At 47.3% G+C, this 19,472-nt stretch overlaps 4 non-coding genes across 4 annotated transcripts; all 4 read left to right on the top strand.

Annotated features, from left to right (window-relative positions):
- Nucleotides 1-262: 262 nt before the first annotated feature.
- Nucleotides 263-426, top strand: LOC146205652 (U1 spliceosomal RNA). Its single transcript, XR_014704613.1, has one exon. It is a non-coding gene; the product is annotated as a U1 spliceosomal RNA (small nuclear RNA).
- A 2,745-nt stretch (nucleotides 427-3,171) lies between these two features.
- LOC146205651 (U1 spliceosomal RNA) lies at nucleotides 3,172-3,333 on the top strand. Its single transcript, XR_014704624.1, has one exon. It is a non-coding gene; the product is annotated as a U1 spliceosomal RNA (small nuclear RNA).
- Nucleotides 3,334-7,497: 4,164 nt separating this feature from the next.
- Nucleotides 7,498-7,660, top strand: LOC146205650 (U1 spliceosomal RNA). The gene has a single exon (XR_014704606.1). It is a non-coding gene; the product is annotated as a U1 spliceosomal RNA (small nuclear RNA).
- Nucleotides 7,661-13,597: 5,937 nt separating this feature from the next.
- Nucleotides 13,598-13,759, top strand: LOC146205649 (U1 spliceosomal RNA). The gene has a single exon (XR_014704608.1). It is a non-coding gene; the product is annotated as a U1 spliceosomal RNA (small nuclear RNA).
- Nucleotides 13,760-19,472: the final 5,713 nt, after the last annotated feature.

Below are 19,472 nucleotides of genomic sequence, written 5' to 3'. Positions count from 1 at the left end.
CGAGGCTCCACACCCAAGTGCCTCGAAGAGGAACAGAATAAACTGAAATGACCTATCAATTGAGCAGTTTATCTCAAAACTTCTGTTTCTGTACAAAGTCTAATATCAGACGTGTGCAGCGCAGGTCTACCACTCGCGTACGTCTCGTTTCCACAGCAGCACGCCAGGTAGTCAGGGATATTTTTTCGAAAAAAAATTGCCCGCACCGAAGCAATAATAACGGACGCTGTAGAGCAGTTTTGTGCTGGCGCCGATTAACAGCATACTTACCTGGTGCTAGAACATCGGCGATCAGTAAGGCCGAGTTCCCGGGTGGAGGCCGTCCATTGCACTGCGGTTGGCATAGTGCCCGCCACTTCTCCAACTGGAGAAGCCGGAGCATTAAATTTTTGGCAGTTGGGGTATGGGCGTACGAGCCAACCCTTGCACTGAAATAACAAAAAAAGATCGAGTTTCATTCGAAGTGATAGCTGCAATGATTTTTAACCTGTCTCAAAAACCTCTGGAGCGATCCGCTGTGGATGCTGCTCCATAGCCCTAAGTGACGTGTGCATACAGGGCGGACACACAGCCGGTGGGTTACGAATTGTCGAAGTGGGCTAGGGGCACCTAGTAAATGCTTTGTGGTGCGTATGGTTTACTAACGTGTGCTGATGGTGTGTATTGACGTTACAGTACCAATAATGAATATACAGCATTAAAACAAAAATTCGCGGAATGGAAGGCGAAGTTAAAGGCGTTATCGTGTTTGATCTCAAGGCAAAGCTTAAGCAATTGTACTAATGTTCAGAGTGTAAGCTGTACTAATCTGGTTGCAACTTCGGATTTCGCCTCACTGGGTCCGAATGACCTTGACCTAATTAAGTGTAGGTGACCACCAAAAAGTGATAACACAATCGCGTAATTATAAGGTGTTGTTACAGGTGCTGTGGTGTCACTCTTGAGTCAAAGCCTCAGTGTATCCCTAATTCAAAGCGTTAAACCGTGTACAACTTTTCTTATTCGTGGAAAACCATGATAAACAGTTTTGCTCGTATAACTACGTTCAAGCCCTCCTTAACCCCCCCCCCCCACCCCCCCCCCCCCCCCCCATCTACGTTTCTTCCTTCACCTCCCTTCAGTTTTTTCCCAGCATAAATGTAATTAGTTAAATTCTGTTACGCCACTACTGTAGTGAATCTGCGGCGGGAAATAATGTTGGCACGAAAACAAAAGAGTAACATATAAAATAAACTGGCGATCGCGCGCTTAATAAATAAGTAAAAAATGAGATTTAGTTTACAGGAAAGGAAAGGCGTAGTGACAGTCACACTTCTCGCAGGACACCCGACCCGCGCCGTATGGAAAGGAGAAAATTTGGGTTTGGAAGAGATTCCGTAGTGGAGGGCTCTTGATTAATTTCGACCACCTGGGTTTTTTTTTTTAAATGAACTGACGTCATGCGACACACGGACGCTTGCGCGTTCTGCCTCCATCGAAACGCCGCCGTTACGGTCGGATGCAAACTAGGAAACTGCGGTTGAGTAGCCGAGCGTCTTGACCACTAAGCGATAGCTTATTCTAGCAAATCAAGTTTTGGCGGTACGTTTAGGCTCTGTAATTAACGCGCCTCCCTTAAATGGCTCCCATCTGGCGACCCAAATTTCGGATCCTTGCTTTAACGTACTTGTACTTCGTTACTCGCCGAACTACTACTCACTTATTTGTTCCTCTAATATTTCTTATACACTCTGCATTCACGTGCATTCGTGTGTGAAATGCAACCCGACATAGATATAGAGCCCCGCTTAACCAAGCCCTATAGGAACGTGCCTGAATGTCCTAGGTTCAGCGTGTCTGAAAAGAATGCAAAGGTCGTGGAAGGCTGGATGCCGTTGAAAGAATTTCAAACCGGACAGTGCATACCAGGAAGAACTAGCAGATCGCGGGTGTCATGACTGGGTGAACGTCCATGTAGGTCTTGTTGTGTTGTGTCGAAGTATGCCAATAAATAAAAAAAAAAACAATCTAATCTCACCCTCCCATCTTAAAAGAGACGCCCGACTTGGCTGCGCCTGTCAAATCAGCCATGTCATGTAATCACGTGGTGTCAGACACAAGCAATCAGTGTTCGCCCATGCAAACCTATAAATATGTGTAAGAACCACCCCCTGCCAGATGCACGTACGTGATTTTTCGCTCACAATCCCGACGCCGACAACATCGATGCTCGATTTCTTGCATCGGAAACAAGCTTTAGAAAAGGCAAATATGTATCAGTGCCGGGCAGAGTAATTAATCGGCACACGAGTGGACTCGGCGCCAGTCTATGCTCCCTGGACTTGAATTCTAGTGAGGTGACACTCGACTGCCCCTACGAGAGGGGACTGTTTCGGATGAGGTATATGGCCAGAATGTTGGGGCATTGCCACATGACGCCACACAAGCCGCATTCCAGCAGGTTTAATTATTTCGGATGTAGCAGGGAAATGCTACTACAAAATGTTCCAGGTTTATTCTCTGCCTTTGTATGATATTTCTATTCATGTCTACGTGGCTTTCAGTCTGAGGCATCCTGCGATCCCCCCTCCCCCCCACCTCCCCCTAGAGCTTCACAATGAAGCTCGCCTGGCTCTAAACACACGTACAGCTTCAACAGCAAAACACGGTCATCACGTGAGCACACGGCTCCGTGATCAAGAGTGTAAGAGTTGAGACGAGGAAGGAGAAGCTCCGACACTTCTGGGGTTCAAAATGATAGTGATTGTGTGCTCACTCTTAATGGCACACACCCACGGCGGGGGATTCCTTACTGCGCTCCTCGCGCTGCGGCGCCTAGTGCAAACTTCTTCCTTGTCCGGAGCCGGGCCGTGGCTTGCGACCGGAGCGCGCAGCGAGGGGCACACAAGTATAACACGTGAGCGCGCGGCTCGGTGCCCAAGCAGTTCGCCCTCCAAAAGGAACAAAATAAACTGAAACGGCCTATCAATTGTGCAGTTTATCTAGAAAATTCTATGTTTCTGCACATAGTCGAATATCAAACCTGCGCAGCCTATACTACCTATCGCGTACGTCTCGTTTCCACAACAGGAAGCCAGGTAGTCAGGGATATTTGCTCGAAAGGAAGTTGTCCGCACCGTAGCAATATTGGCGGATGCTGTAGACCTGGTCTCTGCGGGCACCGACAGACAACATCTTATATTGCGCTGGAACTTCGGTGCTCAAGAAGACCGAGTTCCCGGGTGGAGGCCGTCCATTACACTGCGGTCGGCTGATGCCCGCCACTTCTCCAACTGGAGAGGCTGGAGCATTAAATTTTTTGTAGCTGGGGTATGGCGTGAGCGCCAACCCTTGCACTGAAATCAAAAGAAAGATCGAGTTTCCTTTCACACGCGTATACGCAGCATTCCATTGTGGATTTTGTTGCGCGGTAGAGCTACAGTTAGTCGTGCGTAGGTGGGAACAGTTCTGATTCAATCATGGCCTCACATGCATCCACGTGACATCACACGGGAGAACCTTGAGCGTACCCCTAAATTTTCTTTCCCTGAAGTTCCATGAAGCTGTACTTCACTCTCACGATTCTGAACTTCGTCCTCTGCTCTTTCTAGCATCCAATTGCGATTCGTCAATCGTTCTTCTTTGCGATATGAACCTAAGCTTCATGGGTGACAAGAGATTGGTCGTCGACGCTGCGTCAGTGCACTTACATTCTGGTCAGTTTTATTCGCCAAAGGTTCCCTTTCAGCATCGAAACGAAACAAAAGTAGTACGCAGTGCGAAGCACGCACAGAGCGACATTCATTCGACTCGTTATGGATTGTATCATTCCGTCATTCATTTCAACGCTTGGAAATTTAGACTGAGGTATATAGCTAGTCTACCGGTGATCGTAACACCATAGTGACACATTATTAACATCGGAAGATTTTTCGCACGCACTGTGACCCAACGATATACGTCGCCATGCACATAAGCACACACAAAAATTCCGAGAGCACTTTGGAATCTACACTGCTGAAATATGAATGCCTAAGGGTTCCTGGTGCACACAGTACATCACGTTTGCTTTCATTATCATTGTGAGCTAAATGAACCCTCATTATCATTGCTAAAGCCATCAGTGTCATTATCGCTAATTTCAGCGTCATTGTCATCGCTACTACCCGCTTTACCAAGGATAGTTATGTGCGTTTCACGATGTTGCTGTTCAACAAATTTATTATTCCCGGACGTGACGTAGTGCACGGTAGATATCTCGAGGGATGGAGGTTGGTGACCGGATTTTTATTTTTTCTGGTGACGTTAGTTTTGGTTTAGGAGGATGACGCCATTTGTTTAAAGGCTGTAGTGTGACCGGACGAACGAACGCCGACACTATGAGCTATTACAGGCTTTCACCTTAACAGCCGTCAGCTTCCACTCCTGGTGCCATTCGGAAGCTGTAACATTGGGTAAGGTGGCCGCACTGCGTGATGCACTCTCGGCATCGTCTTGTGCGCTTCGAATTCTTTCCTTTCTCGTAGCTAGAACTTGACTGCGCCACACACAACGCAAAAGTAAAGACCTTCAGAACACAGGGACTTTAGGCAAAGGCGTAATAGCGGTGGGTATAGAAAAGAGAGAGTCCGCGGGTCAGGAGAAGGGAAATGAGGAAGGGGGAGAAATTGGCAAGACGACATTATTACAGTGTATTCCACGTAGAGAGCACGTCTCGCCTATTCCCGCTCTAGTAGCGCAGATGGAGATCTGGAAGATGAAACAGAATACATGTCTGTTTGCTAACACTGCATATGCCTTGCTTGTTCTGACATAGTTGAAGGAGTAAAGACAAAGTTTCTGAATGCATGTCTTTTTTGTGTGTGTGTGGGGGGGGGGGGGGGGCATTGTGGTCAAGACAACAGAGTACACGAGGCACGACATAAAATTCACTTGTACCAGTAGGTAATTTGTGAATGACTTTGACCTCCTGCCGTTTGGTCTCGGTTTCAACCGCCGAACTATGGCTATGACGTCACGAAAAAATTTAAGCTCATTTTGCATGCAAAACTGCGATGTATTCGTCGCTTCTTCATTTATTGTTAGTCAATCTCTTGGCCTGCTTGATTAAGAGCTTTCATGTATTAATATGAATAAACTATATCGCTGCTTTACGGCACAGCTTATACAGCTCCTTCGGTCGAAAAATCGTCTCCGAGCCAAAACCCCAGTTTCAACTCGGATTTTGTCGGGGTTCTCGGGAATGCTCGTAAAGTAGCTGGATAAAAAGGAGACCTGCAGTTTTGGCGATGTCCCTACTCTTCTGACCCGGTCATATGGGCCCACCGAGAAGTGTGAGAGATAATGCGCCTCTGGAGCTGTGTACGTGTCCCCTGGAAAGTGAGACAGATATTGTGCCTTCCTTTCCCTAAAAACATACTTAAAAAAAAATATACAGAATGTATGTAATGAAAAGGTGACTTTAGAGGCGCTATCGCAACTCTTAAGGCGAAGATTGAGCGACCCCAAATTTCTTTTTTGTTCACCTCACGTCTCCTCAAATTGTCAGTGACGTCACAGCCGTTTTTCGGCTGTTGAAACCAAAAACGTGTTAGAAAAAGAATTCATTACAGTCGAGACTGGATATATCGAACTCGAAGGGGATCGCGAAATAGTTCGATATATCAATAATTCGGTATATAAAAATGCGATCGGATTAGCTTCTCTGTAACCCTGAAGAGCGCATTGTCGGTCACTTGCAGCCGTTTTTCACGCCACCAACGGCTCGAAGAAGGGATCAGAGCCGTTCCTCTGTGCAGCGCACAGGTACCTCCTCCTCCCGAGTAATATTACGGGGGAGGGGGAACGCACACTTTTCTCTTGAAGTGACGCGCTTCTTTTCTTCCGCTGGGCGTTAGCTGCAGGCGCGTGTTCCGCCGTAGTTTTCCTCTTCAACGTACATTGAAGTCAGATAGAAGTTTCGCTATTCAATTTCCGTTTGCTGGCGGATTTAGTTTCGCAATGCATGATAAATAAGCGCGTACCCAGCGTTCCGAGGGGGGACAAATTGGTGGAGATCAATGCCGCCAAACCTAGTTTATTGACGGCAAACTATTATTTGGATGGTTTGCTAATGGCTAAGCAATGGAATAACGTGCTCGTCAGTAGCTATCCAACGACATAATACACAATGTATCATATTTTAACGTCAAATGATTGTTCTGATTAATGTTGCTAATCAATCAGCTAAACTCTCTGAATATATTTGCTCACGCCAGTACCTATTCATTCACACATACTACCCTATATTCTGTATATTTCCTCGACTACTGAACCAGAGGAACCGGGTTTGAACCCGGCCGCGGAGATCGAGTTCCAATGGAAGCGAAGCGCAAAAGCATCCGTGTTCTGTGCGATGTCATTGCACGTTAAATATCCCCAGGTGCTGGAAACTATTCCGTAGCCTTCCACTACGGCACTTCATTTTCTCTCACTTCCGCCTTCCTCCCTTCCCTTATGGCGCGTTTCAGGTGTTCAACCATGACTATTCATGCCCAGACGAAGACAAGTCCACTTGTCGAAACGTTGGCTCATCTGCGACCTGAGGCGTACCCTATTTACCTTTGTTCGGTCCTTCTTTTTTATACCGTGCAAACCATCTTCTTCCTTTCGTTCTACATGATTATTACAGGTATATGCTTTCATTTTAGCTGTGTGAGTTCGCCATAAAGCTTCCAGGTGCACTCCGTGTTTGTTTTGGCCATTACTTTTATCGGTAGCCTTAGTGCCATGTTCCTGGCGTCGCGCACTCATCGACGTTAGCAGTGTCCCGGCTTGTCGCGCCAATGCTTCCCCCCCCCCCCCCCCCCCCCCCCCCCCCCCCCCCCCCCTCCACCCCTCGGCCGCTGACTTTCTCGCTCACCGCAGTGCACGCGCCCCGCAACTGAAACCGCATACTAAGCTGATCATGGTCTGACGACGGTTTGAGATGACGTATGTCGCAAGAATGGGGAGACACTGCCACGCCATTCCATACAGCAAGTCCTTCAGCTGGTAAAATCTATTTCGGATGTGTATGGCACAATGCTACCGCAATTACTTTCAGTGTTTAATTTCTGCCTCTGTGCGATAGTCACGTCTACACGGCTTTCAGTGTTCCTGCGATCCCTTCCTGGGAATCAAGCGCACGCCTGGCTCTGAACACACACATCGTTATCCTCGAGACACGGTCATCACGTGAGTGCGTGGCTCCGTGTTCAAGTGCACCATGTGAGCTCGAGGCTCCGTGCCCAAGTGCCTCGAAGAGGAACAAACTAAACTGAAAGGACCTATAATTTGTGCAGTTTATCTCAAATGTTCTGTTTCTGCACATAGTCTAATATCAGACGTGTTCAGCTTATGTCTACCACTCGCGTACGTCTCGTTTCCACAGCAGCAAGCCAGGTAGTCGGGGATATTTTTTTCGAAAGGAAGTTGCCCGAACCGAAACAATATTAACGGACGCTGTAGGCTGCTTCTATGCTGGCGCCGATTCCCAGCATACGTACATGGTGCTGGAAATTCGGCGGTCAGGAAAGCCGAGTTCCCGGGTGGAGGCCGTCCATTGCACTGCGGTTGGCTGATGCCCGCCACTTCTCCAACTGGAGAAGCTGGAGAATTCAATTTTTGGTAGTTGGGGTATGGCGTACGCGCCAAACCCTACACCGACATAAAAAAAAAGGCCGAGTTTCACTCAGAGTTACAGCTGCAATGATTTTGAACCTGTCTCCACAAACCTCTGGAGCGATATGCTGTGGATGCTGTTACATATCCCTAAGGGACGTCTGCATACAGGTCGGGCACACTGCCCATGAGCCACGAATTGTCCAAGTGTGCTAGGGGCACCTAGTAAATGCTTTCTGGTGCGTATGGTTTCCTAACGTGTGCTGATGGTGTGTATTGATGTTACAATATCAATACTAAACATACAGCAATTAAAACAAATATTGAGAATAAGTTCGCGGAATTAAAAGGCGAAGTTAAAGGCGTTATCGTGTTTGATGTCAAGGCTAAGCTTGAGCGTCTTACTCATTTTTAGAGCATAAGCTGTACTAATCGCGTTGCAACTTCGGATTTTGCCTCACTGAATCCGAATGACCTTGACCTAATTATGTGTAGGTGGCCACCAAAACGTAATAACACAATCGGGTAATTATAAGGTGTTGTTAGAGGGGCTGTGGTGCTACTCGTAAGACGAAGCCTGAGTGTCTCCCTCATTCAAAACGTCAAACCGTGTACAACCTTTCTTATTCGTGCAAAACCATGATCAACAGCCTTTGCTCGTGTCAGTTCAGTTCAGTCGTTCAGTCGTGTCCGACTCTTCGTGACCCTATGGACCATATCACGCCATGCTTTTCGGTCTCTCACTACCTTCCTAACATCACATAACTTCATCTGCAGCTCTTCGAGGATCCCATCTAACCATCGCTTTCGCTGCCTACCCCTTCTCCGGTGACCCTCAACCTTTCCCAACATCAAATCTTTCTCCAGCGACTCCTCTCTTCTCATCAGATGACCAAAGTAGTTAAGCTTTAACTTTATAATTTGACCCTCCAATGACCAATCAGGGTTTATGGTCGACAATATTGACTGATATGATCTTCTGGCCGTCCGAGGAACTCTCAAGAGTCTCCACCAGCACCCCAATTCAAACGCGTCAATTCTTCGGCGATCAGCCTTCTTCACAGTCCAACTCTCGCATCTATACATCACAACTGGAAAGACCATAGCACGAGTTATACGGATCTTGGTTGGCAGTGTAATGTCTCTGCTCTTTACTAAGCGGTCAAGACTAACCATGGCTTTCTTTCCCAGAAGCAGGCGTCTCCTAATTTCATGGCTGCAGTGTCGGGGTAATCTTGAAGCCCAAGAAGCGAAAATCTGTCACAGCTTTCACTTCTCGTCCCTTAATGCTCCAGGACTTGATTGGTCGAGACGCCATCATCTTTGTCTTTTTAATGTTCAGTTTAAGCCCAAACTTCTCACTCCCTTCTTGTACGCGCATCAGAAGTCTCTTGAGTTCCACTTCACTTTCTGCCATTAAAGTGATATCATCCGCATATCTAAGGTTGTTGATACGTTTCCCAGCAATCTTCAGTCCAGCTGAAGACTCGTCCAGACCGGCCTTCCTCGTGATGCACTCAGTATATAGGTTAAATAGGCAGAGCGACAGTATGTAGCTTTGTCTCACTCCTTTCTCACTCGGAAACCAATCAGTAAGACCATGCCCAGTTCTGACTGTGGCCTCTTGCCCTTCATACAGGTTCCTGAGGAGACAGATGAGGTGAATTGGAACTCCCATCACTTAGAGAGCTTGCCACAATCTGTTGTGATCTACGCAGTCAAACGCTTTCGCATAATCAATAAAGCAGAAGTAGATCGGTTTCTGGAACTCTCTTGCTTTTTCATGATCACGCGAAGGTTGACAATCTGGTTTCTAGTTCCTCTACCCTTGCGAAACTCAGCTTCCACGTCCGGAAGCTCCCGGTCCACATACTGCTGCAGCCTACCTTGGAGGATTTTCAACATCACCTTGCTAGCATGCGAAATAAGCGCGATCGTGCGGGAGTTGGAACAATCTTTGGCACTGCCTTTCTTTGGGATGGGGATGTAAACTGACTACCTCCAATCCTGTGGCCACTGCAGTGTCGTCCAAATTTGCTGACATAATGTATACAGAACGTTAACAGCGTCGTCATGGTTGAGGTATTGGAGCACCTCAGCTGGAATGCCATCAATTCCGCTAGCTTTGTTCTTAGCAAGGCTGGCTAAGGCCTATTCAACTTTACTCTTCAGGATGCCCGGCTCGAGATCAGTAATCACAACCGTCGTATGTTGGGTTTGCACATCCGGGTCCTTCTTGTATAGTTCTTCTGTGTATTCCTGCCACCTCTTCTTTACTCTGATGCTTCAGTGAGGTCCCTGCCTCGTTCGTCCTTTATCACGCCCACCTTAGCACAGAAGCTTCCTTTGACATCTTTGATTGTCTTATACAGGGCTCTTGTGTTCCTCAATTGTCTGTTGTCCTCAACTGCTTGGCACTGTATGTTCAGGAAGGCATTCTTATCTCTTCTTGCTATTTTCTGAAAATCCGCATTGAGAACCTTGTATCTTTCTCTTTCCCCCATAACTTTTGCCATCCTCCTTTCCTCAGCTATTTGCAAAGCCTCTTCAGATAACCAGTTTGCTTTCTTGCATTTCTTTGGCTTTGGAACTACCTTAGTAGCAACTTCTTGTATTATATCACGAACCCCAGTCCACATCTCTTCGGGCTCTCTGTCTTCTAGATCTAATTCTTGAAATCAATTCTTCACTTCCACAGCATATTCTGATGGAATTTGATCCAGATCATACCTGAAAGGCCTTCTAGTTTTCTGCGTTTTCCTCAATTGAAGCTTAAATTCGGCAACAAGAACGTGAAGATCGGTGCCACAATCGGCCCCAGGCCTTGTTTTTACTGCTTGTATGGCGCTTCTCCATCTCCTGCCGGGAAAGAATATAATCAATCTGATTCCTGTACAGACCGTTCGGTGAAGTTCATGTGTACAGGCGCCTCTTGTGCGGTTGAAAATGAGTATTCGCTATGGTCAGGTTGTTTCCTTGACAAAACTCTACTAGCCTCTGCCCAGCTTCATTTGGCTCACCAAGATCGAACTTGCCTGTAATTCCGGATATTTCTTCACTCCCCAACTTAGCATTTCAGTCTCCTATGAGAAAAAGGACGTCTGATGATGGAGTGCGGTCTAAAAGGCATTGCAGGTCAGCATAAGATCTCTCAACGTCAGCTTCTTCAGCAGTAGTGGCTGGGGCATAGACTTGGATAACTGTTATGTTGAAAGGGTGACCTTGGATTCGAAGTGAAATCATTCGGTCGTTTTGGGGGTTGTGCCCTAGCACTGGTTTGTCCATTCTTCTGTTTACTATGAGAGCGATCCCATTCCTTCTCCTGAATTCGTGCCCACAATAAAAAGACACAATGGTCGCCGGAATTAAATTCTCCCATTCCGGTCCACTTGAGCTCGCTGATACCCAAGATATCAATGTTCAATCTGTCCATTTCTCCCTTGACGACATCTAGTTTACCTTGCGTCATAGATCTTACATTCCATGTTGCGGTGTGATATATCTCCTTGCAACACCGGACTTTCCGGTCGCTTCCCGACACATCCACAACTGAGCGTCCTTTTGGCTTTAGCCCAGCCGCTTCATTCGTCCTGGAGCTACTAGTAATCGCCCCTTGTTCATCCCCAGTAACATGTGGGACGCCTTCCAACCTGGGGGGGCTCATCTTCCGGCGCCATATCATCAATACTATTGTGACTGGTCATAGGCTTTTTTTGGCTGGAAATACTAGAGTGGGTTGCCATTACCTTCTCCAGTGAATCACATTTTGTCAGAACTCTGCCGTGACCTGTCTATCTTGGGTGGCCCTACACAGCAGAGTTCACGACTTCATCGAGTTTCGCAAGCCCCTCCGCCACGACAAGGCACTGATCCATGAAGCGGTTTGCTCGTATAACTGCGTTCAAGCCCTGCTTAAGCACCCCCTTCCTCCTCTCAAGTTTTCTCCCTTCCCCTCCCTTCAATTTTTTCCCATACATAAATGTAATGTGTTATATTCTGTTACACCACTACTGTAGGGAATCTGCGTGGGGATATAATGTAGGTACAAAACCAAACATTAGCAGATAAAAATACCTCGTAAGAAAGTAAAAACGATATGTAATTTGGTTCACAGGAAAAGAAAGGCGTAGTGGCAGTCACACTTCTCGCTGGAGACCCGACCCGTGCCGTATGGAAAGAAGAAAATTTGGGTTTGAAAGAGACTCCGTAGTGGAGGGCTCTTGAATAATTTCTACCACGCGGGGTTTTTTAACGTGCACTGACGTCACGCGCACGGACGCCTGCCCGTTTGGCCTCCATAGAAACGACGTCGTTACGGTTGGATTGAAACTAGGAAACTTCGGTTGAGTAGTCGAGCGTCTTGACCACTGAGCTACAGCTTATTTTCACAACTCTAGTTTTGGCGGTACATTTATTGCCTGTGGTTAACGCGCCACCGTTAAGTGGCTCCCATCTGTCGGCCCCCCTTGCGGATCCTTGCTTTACCGTACTTGTGCTTCGTTACTCGCCTAATTACTGCTCCCTTAATTTGTTCCTCTAATATTTTATGTGCACTCTGCACTCACATGCATTCGTGTGTGAAAGGCAACCCGGCATAGATATAGAGCCTCGCTTAACCAAGCGCTATAGGAACGTGCCTGAACGTCCTAGGTGCAGCGTATGTGACAAGAATGCAAGGGTCGTGGAAGGCTGGATGCCGTTGAAAGAATTTTAAACCTGACAGTGCATACCAGGAAGAACTAGCAGATCGCTGGTGTCATGACTGGGTGAATGTCCATGTAGGTCTTGTTGTGTTGTGTCGAAGTATGCCAATAAATAAACAAACTCTGATCTCACCCTCCCATCTCAAGTGAGAGGCCTGAGTTGGTAGCGCCTGCCAAATCAGCCATGTCATGTAACCACGCGGTGTCAGACACAAGCAATCAGTGCTCACACATGCAAACTTATAAATATGTATAACACCTACCCCCTGCAAGAGGCACGTACGTGATTTTTCGCTCACAATCCCGACGCCGACAACTTCGATGCTCGAACTTATGCATCGGAAACGAGATTTACAAAAGGCAAAAATGTATCAGTGCCGGGCAGAGTAATTAATCGGGACATGAGTGGTCTCGACGCCAATCTATGCTCCCTGTACTGGAATTCTAGTGAGGTGACGCTGAACTGCCTCTACGGGAGGGGACTGTTTCGGATGAGGTCTATGGCCAGAATGTTGGGGCATTGCCACACGACGCCACACAAGCAGCATTCCAGCAGGATTAATTATTTTGGATGTAGCAGGGAATTGCTGCTACAAAATCTTCCAGGTTTATTCTCTGCCTTTGTATGATATTTCTATTCATGTCTGCGTAGCTTTCAGTCTGAGGCATCCTGCAATCCCTCCCTTAGAGCCTGATAATGAAGCTCTCCTGGCTCTAAACACACGTATCGCTTCAACGGCAAAACATGGTCATCACGTGACCACACGGCTCCGTGCTCAAGGTTGGAAGAGCTAAGGCGAGGAAAGCGAAGCTCCGAGACTGTTGCGGTTCAAATTAATGGCGATTATGTCCTTAGATTTAATGGCGCACACCCACGGCTGGAATTGTTTTATTGCGCTGCTCGCGCTGCGCCGCCTAGAGTGCAAACTCCTTCCTTGTCCGGCGCCGAGTCGTGGCTTGCGATCAGAGCGCGGCGCGAGGGGCACGCAAGTATATCACGTGAGCGCGCGGCTCGGTACCCGAATATGTCGGCCTTGAAGAGGAACAAAATAAACTGAAACGGCCTATCAATTGTGCAATTTATCTAAAAATTTTATGTTTCAGCACATAGTCGAATATCAAACCTGCGCAAAATATGCCTTCCACTCGTATACGTCTCGTTTCCACAGAACCAAGCCAGGTAGTCAGGGATATTTTTTAGAAAAGAAGTTGTCCGCACCGAAGCAATATTGGCAGACGCTGTAGGCCTGGTCTCAGCGGGCACCGACTGAGAGCAACTTACCTAGTGCTGGAACTGCGGTGACCAGGAAGGCCGAGTTTCCGGGTGGAGGCTGTCCATTGCACTTTGGTCGGCTGATGCCTGCCACTTCTCCAACTGCAGAAGCTGAAGCATGTAATTTTTGGTAGTTGGGGTATGGCATACGCGCCAACCCCTGCAATGAAATCAAAAGAAAGATCCACTTTTCCTTCACACCCGTATACGCAGCATTCCACTGTGGATTTTTTTGCGCGTTAGAGTTAGAGTTAGTCGTGCGTAGGTGGGAAGAGTTCTGATTGAATCATGGCCTCACATGCACCACGTGACATCACACGGGATATCCTTGAGCATACCCCTAAAGTTTCGTTCCCTAAAATCCCATAAAGCTGTACTTGACTCTCACGATTCTGAACTTCGTCCTCTGCTCTCTCTAGCATCCAATTGCACTTAGTCAATCATTCTTCCTAGCGAGATGAACCTAAGCGTCATGCGTGACAAGAGATTGGTTCGTCGATGCTGCGTACGGGCACTTGCATTCTGGTCAGTTTTAATCCCCAAAGGTTCCCTTTCAGTACCGAAACGAAAGCAAAGTAGTGCACATTACGAAGCACGCAAGCGACATTCATCCGACTCGTTATGTATATTGTCATTCTGTCAGTCATTTCAACTTTTCGAAATTTAGAGTGTGGTATATTTAGTCTAACTATGATTGTAACACCATAGCGACACTTATTTATTAACATAGGAAGATTTTTCGCACACTCTGCGACCCAACGATATACGTCGTCATGCACATAAGCACCTACAAACATCCCGAGAGCACTGTGAAAACTAGACTGCAGAAATGCGAAATTCTGAGCGTTGCTGGGGCACACGGTGCATCACGTTTACTCTCATTATCATTATCAGCTGAATACACCCTCATTATCATTGTTAAAGCCATCATTGTCATTATGACTAATTTCAGCGTTATTGTCATCGCTACTAGCAGCCTCACTGTAGCGTTTCACGATGTGTCTGTTTAACAAATTTATTATTCCCGGTCGTGGCGTAAGCTCGGTTGGATATCTCGAGGGATGGAGGAATCGAAATTGCTGGTGGTGACTGGATTTTTATTTTTTCTGGTTACGTTAGTTTGGTTTCGGAGTATGACGTCATTTGTTTAACAGCTATCGTGTGACCGGACGAAGGAACGCCGACAGTATGAGCCATTACAGGCTTTCGCCTTAATAGCCGTCAGCTTCCACTGCAGGCGCCATTCAGAAGCTATTACATTGGGATAAGGCGTCCGCACTGCGTGATGGACTCTGTACATCGTCTTGTGCGCTTCGAATTCTTTCCTTTCTCGTAGCTCGAACTAGACAGCGCCACACACAACGCCAAAGTAAAAATCTTCAGTACACAGGAACTATAGGCAAAGGCGTAATAGCGGCAGGAATTTAAAAGAGAGAGTCTGCGGGTCAGGAGAAGGGAAACGAGGAAGGGGAAGAAATTGGCAAGACGACATTAATAAAGAGTATTCCACGTGTAGAGCACCCTTCTCGCGTATTCTCGCTCTAGTAGCGTAGGCGGAGATCTGGAAAGTGAAACCGAAAGCATGTCTGTTTTCTAACACTGCATATGCCTTGCTTGTTCTGACATGGTTGAAGGAGTAGAGACCTAAGTTTTTATATGCATGTTCTGTATTTTTTTTGTTTTTTTTTGTTTCGAGGGAGCTGGTATAGTCAAGACAACAGCGTACACTAGGCACGACGTGAAATTCACTTGTGCGAGTGGGTAATTTGATAGTGACTTTTACCTCCTGCCGTTTGGTTTTGGTTTCAACGGCCGAACTATGGCTATGATGTCACGAAAAATTTGAGCTGACATAGCATGCAAAACTGTGATGTATTCGCTGCTGCTTGTTCATTCTGTGTTTGTCCAACTCTTGGCCGGCTTGATTAAGAGCTGTTACGTATTAATATGAAGAAACCATATTGCTGCTTTACGGGACAGCTTATACAGCTTCCTCGGTCGAAAAGTCGTCTCCGAGCCAAAACCGCAGTTTCGCCTAGGAGTTGTCGGGAATGGTCAGAAAGTAGTAGGAAAGACAGAGACCTGCAGTTATGGCGATGTCCCTACTCTTCTGACCCGGTCATGGGCCCACCGAGAATTGTGAGAGATAATGCGCCTCTGCAAGTATGTAGGTGTCCACTGGAAAGTGACACAGATATTGTGCCTTCCTTTTCCCAAAAAACATGCTTAAACAAAAATATATAGAAAATTTGTGTAATGAAATGGTAGCATTAGAGGCGCTATCCCATCAACTCTTAAGGCGAAGCCTGAGCGACCCCTAATTTCTTTTTTGTTCACCTCACGTCACCTAAAATTGTCAATGACGTCACAGCCGTTTTTCGGCTATTGAAACCGAAAAAGTGTTAGAATCAGAATTCATTACAATCGACACTGGATATATCGAACTCGAAGGGGATCGCGAAATAGTTCGATATATAAATTATTTCGGTATAAAAAAATGCTATCGCATGAGCTTCTCTGTGACCCAGAAGAGTGTATACGATGCACACACGCTAGCAGCGCTCTTCCTACCGCGATACGTGCCTCACAGACACACTGGCAGCCCATCGCTCGCCGTGAGTGCACTTTCTCGCGAGGTGCACACGCACACCCGCGCGTCGAGCGTCACTTCGTAACGGGCGTTGAAAAAAGGGTCGCATCTCTACATGCCGTTTTGTGGGCACTAGCGCGCTGTGAGTATTTTATAGGAAAATATCAGGGTGCTAGGGCTCACGTCCTGCGCCGCGTGGAACAAATGCTTTTGGGTTTGGGGTAGACATCAAAGCTGCTCGAGATGGTGCTTCGGAACAAGCCCCTGTTGATTATAAGATGTCTTATTCGGTAACTACTGCACTATAAACGTGACGATTACTCAGTTCAAATAGCGTATAGTTCTCTTCTCCTTCAGCTGCGAAGCAGACTTCGCAAGAACTGCAGCAAGCCTTCAGTCAGCAAGGCTGGCTTCCCCGTACAACGAACAGTACACCGAACCCCGGCTTCCGAGCATGACAGCAGTATCTCATTGAATACAACCATGCCAGACCGAAGGCCGCTTTCAATCTGACTCGATGTTGGCGCGTCAAGCGGTTTGACAGCGTTAAAGCTGCCAACAGGCGACCAAGAGGGCGCACCCGAGCCGACCCAACGAAAAGTGACCATGTCACGCAATTAGGAAAAGCGCACCTTGCAGGGGCACGGCGCGCAGTTCGATATACTGAATGTTTCACTAAACGGGAGTTCGATAAAGGCGAACGCTACTCCTATACTTTTGCGTGGGATTTTGAAGGGGACATTTTGAGAGTCCGATATAAGCAATAATTCGATACATTTGGGATCGACTGCATAACATGATTCATTACCTCCTGGCGCAATCTACGTAGCTACCGATATTTTCTAATGGGATCGTGAATCATTCTAACACAGAACACAGGATTAAAAAACTTACGAAGGGCCTTTAAGTGAGCCCACGTGCAGTGAAGACGAAATCATGAATGCCTCATCGTGAGTTTATATGTCCTCAGTCGGAATCTCTTTCATAAGGCAGCCTCTCACTTGATTGGCGTCTGTTTGGTAGATGCAACGCGAAATTATATGACACTACCCGTAACGCATATACGACGTAATGGAGGCGAAAAGCAAGGCGCCCGTGGGCTGTGTGATGTCAGTGCACGTTAAAGAAACCCAGGTTGTCGAAATTTCCGGAGTCCTCCACTACTGCGTCTCTCATAGCCTGAGTTGCTTTGGGACGTTAAACCCCACAAATCAATCAACCATATACGACGAACGGTTAAGTCACAATGTTAGTACGAAAGTTCGCTGTCCGACGAACGCTGGCGTCACAATAGGAGGTACATATGTCCTTGGTTCTGATCCTTAGCCTCCAGCGTAACTAGCAGATGGATGCTAAATGGGAAGCAAAATCTGCTGCATTATGACACCAGTCTGAACGCTCCAAAAAGAACGGTTGCGTTATAGTTCTGATACGGAATTACATGATAATCTTGGTACCACTTCTTGCTAAAACTTTCAGCCCACAATTCCTGCTCAGGCCACTCAGGCGTTTTCGCCCTAAAACTGGGTACATCTACTCCTGCTTAAGCCTAAGTAATTACAAAAATCCCATCGTCTAGCACAGCTGGACCAGCCTTACTCGATGAGGTTTTTCCGTTAAGCGTTGCCCGTTAAGCGTTACAATACCCAAGTGGGACGCGTCTATGTAGAGCCGGCGGTCCTTACACCCTCTGCAGAGCGGCAGTTCTGACCGCTGTGTTAGCTGCATGGTAGCAGCTGGGGACTGAGGGTTCGGAGTTAACTAATATATAAGCTCGTATGCGAGTTAATGGCCAAATATAACACCAGGTCGACCCATTATACTTTTATTGTGGGGCGCATTCTTTCATCACTCTCTCATGAAGCCGTTCTGGTTTGGTTGATCCTTGCCTATAGCTTCACCTCAATGATAGCGCTGTGGTTGCGTGTGGTGCGCCAGATGACTGGCAGTTGTATGCAAGTGGTTTCTCTGGCCTACCTCAAATGTTTTATTTGAGGTAGCCCAGAAAAAATGTTTTATTGTCAACCCTCGGCTGAAATTAGCCTGGAGATCTTATCATATGGACCAGGCAGCACACGACGCCTGACTCTTTAATACCATATCAATACTAAATTACTCATTTTAGTGCATTTTAATATAGTACATTACTAGCCGGATGCGAGGCTTTTGATCTGAATGTCCATTTGCCCGTCAGCTTTACTGCAAAAACCCTAGGTTATCTATAAACAGCACAGCGATGTCGCCACGTTCAGGTACGTAGCTCTTGAGGCGCGCAGTGCACGCTCGCTCGTGCATATGCGACGTCACGTTGGCCAAAGCGTGGTCTCACGGTTTCGATGGCCTCTGGCCTCTAATAGAGCCGTCTGTATATTCTTCCGGTTTACCCGGACAGTGATGTCAGGTGGACAGCCGAAAAAGCTTCTTACAGAACAGTGCAAGCCAACGACAATGCGGTCATTGCAAAATCGCAGATAGTCACACACAGAGCGACTATACCCTGTAAGCGGAAGGGCTCTCCTGGAATCGTTTATGAACTCCCTCCATAGCTTTCTCGGCTTTCGCTGGCCTTATTCGCCTTCGTACTCAGCCTTACGCACAGCGAGGTGTTGACACCGACAGCCGCGCCTTTCCTGGGCTTCGGCGCAACGCTGCAGACGGTCTTCAGGTCGCATCCTTTCGGTTTCGGCAGCATGCCCTTTCTCAGGTACCCAGAAGGTCACACCGCTTGAGTAGCAGCAGGGTCAGTGTTAACGTCGCGCAACCGCCAGAATGCACGTGCTGGAGCGATGAAAAGTGGGCGCAGGCAGGCCGCCTCATTTGAATGCTTCCCCTCGCACCTGCGTGCGATGCAATGGTCGCCGCGATCTGTAGATCTCGCGACTTGAGCCGAATAGCTATTGTTGTAAAGCGGCAAAGACAAATAGGTGCAGTTCCACGCCATTAAATCCTTGTAGTGGTATGTGGGTAGGACCCAACACACTGATGCTCAAAACTGTATAACATTATAAAGTTTTCATAGCCATGTAACCCCTTTCAGCGCCACCGCCTGCCTAATTTTCATCGAACAACGTAGAACAACTTTTCAGCGAGGGTTCTGCTGTGGGCTAGTTTCTGGTACACGGCAGGGCGGAACAGCGCAAAAACAGGAGGAAGGAAGACAAACGCCACGGACGATCTTAACTGGTTTGGCTTATGGGATTTAATGTCCCGCAGCGACTCCGGTTATGAGGTATACTCACGATCTTAACTGAAGTATATTGACAGGTGCATAGACCTTATGGCAAGC

This window comes from Amblyomma maculatum, chromosome 1, assembly GCF_055883805.1.
Source record: "Amblyomma maculatum isolate TAMU_Amacu chromosome 1, ASM5588380v1, whole genome shotgun sequence".
NCBI classification, from domain to species: domain Eukaryota; kingdom Metazoa; phylum Arthropoda; class Arachnida; order Ixodida; family Ixodidae; genus Amblyomma; species Amblyomma maculatum.
Note: the sequence above shows the minus strand (reverse complement) of the source record. Positions and strands in the feature narration are given on the sequence as shown.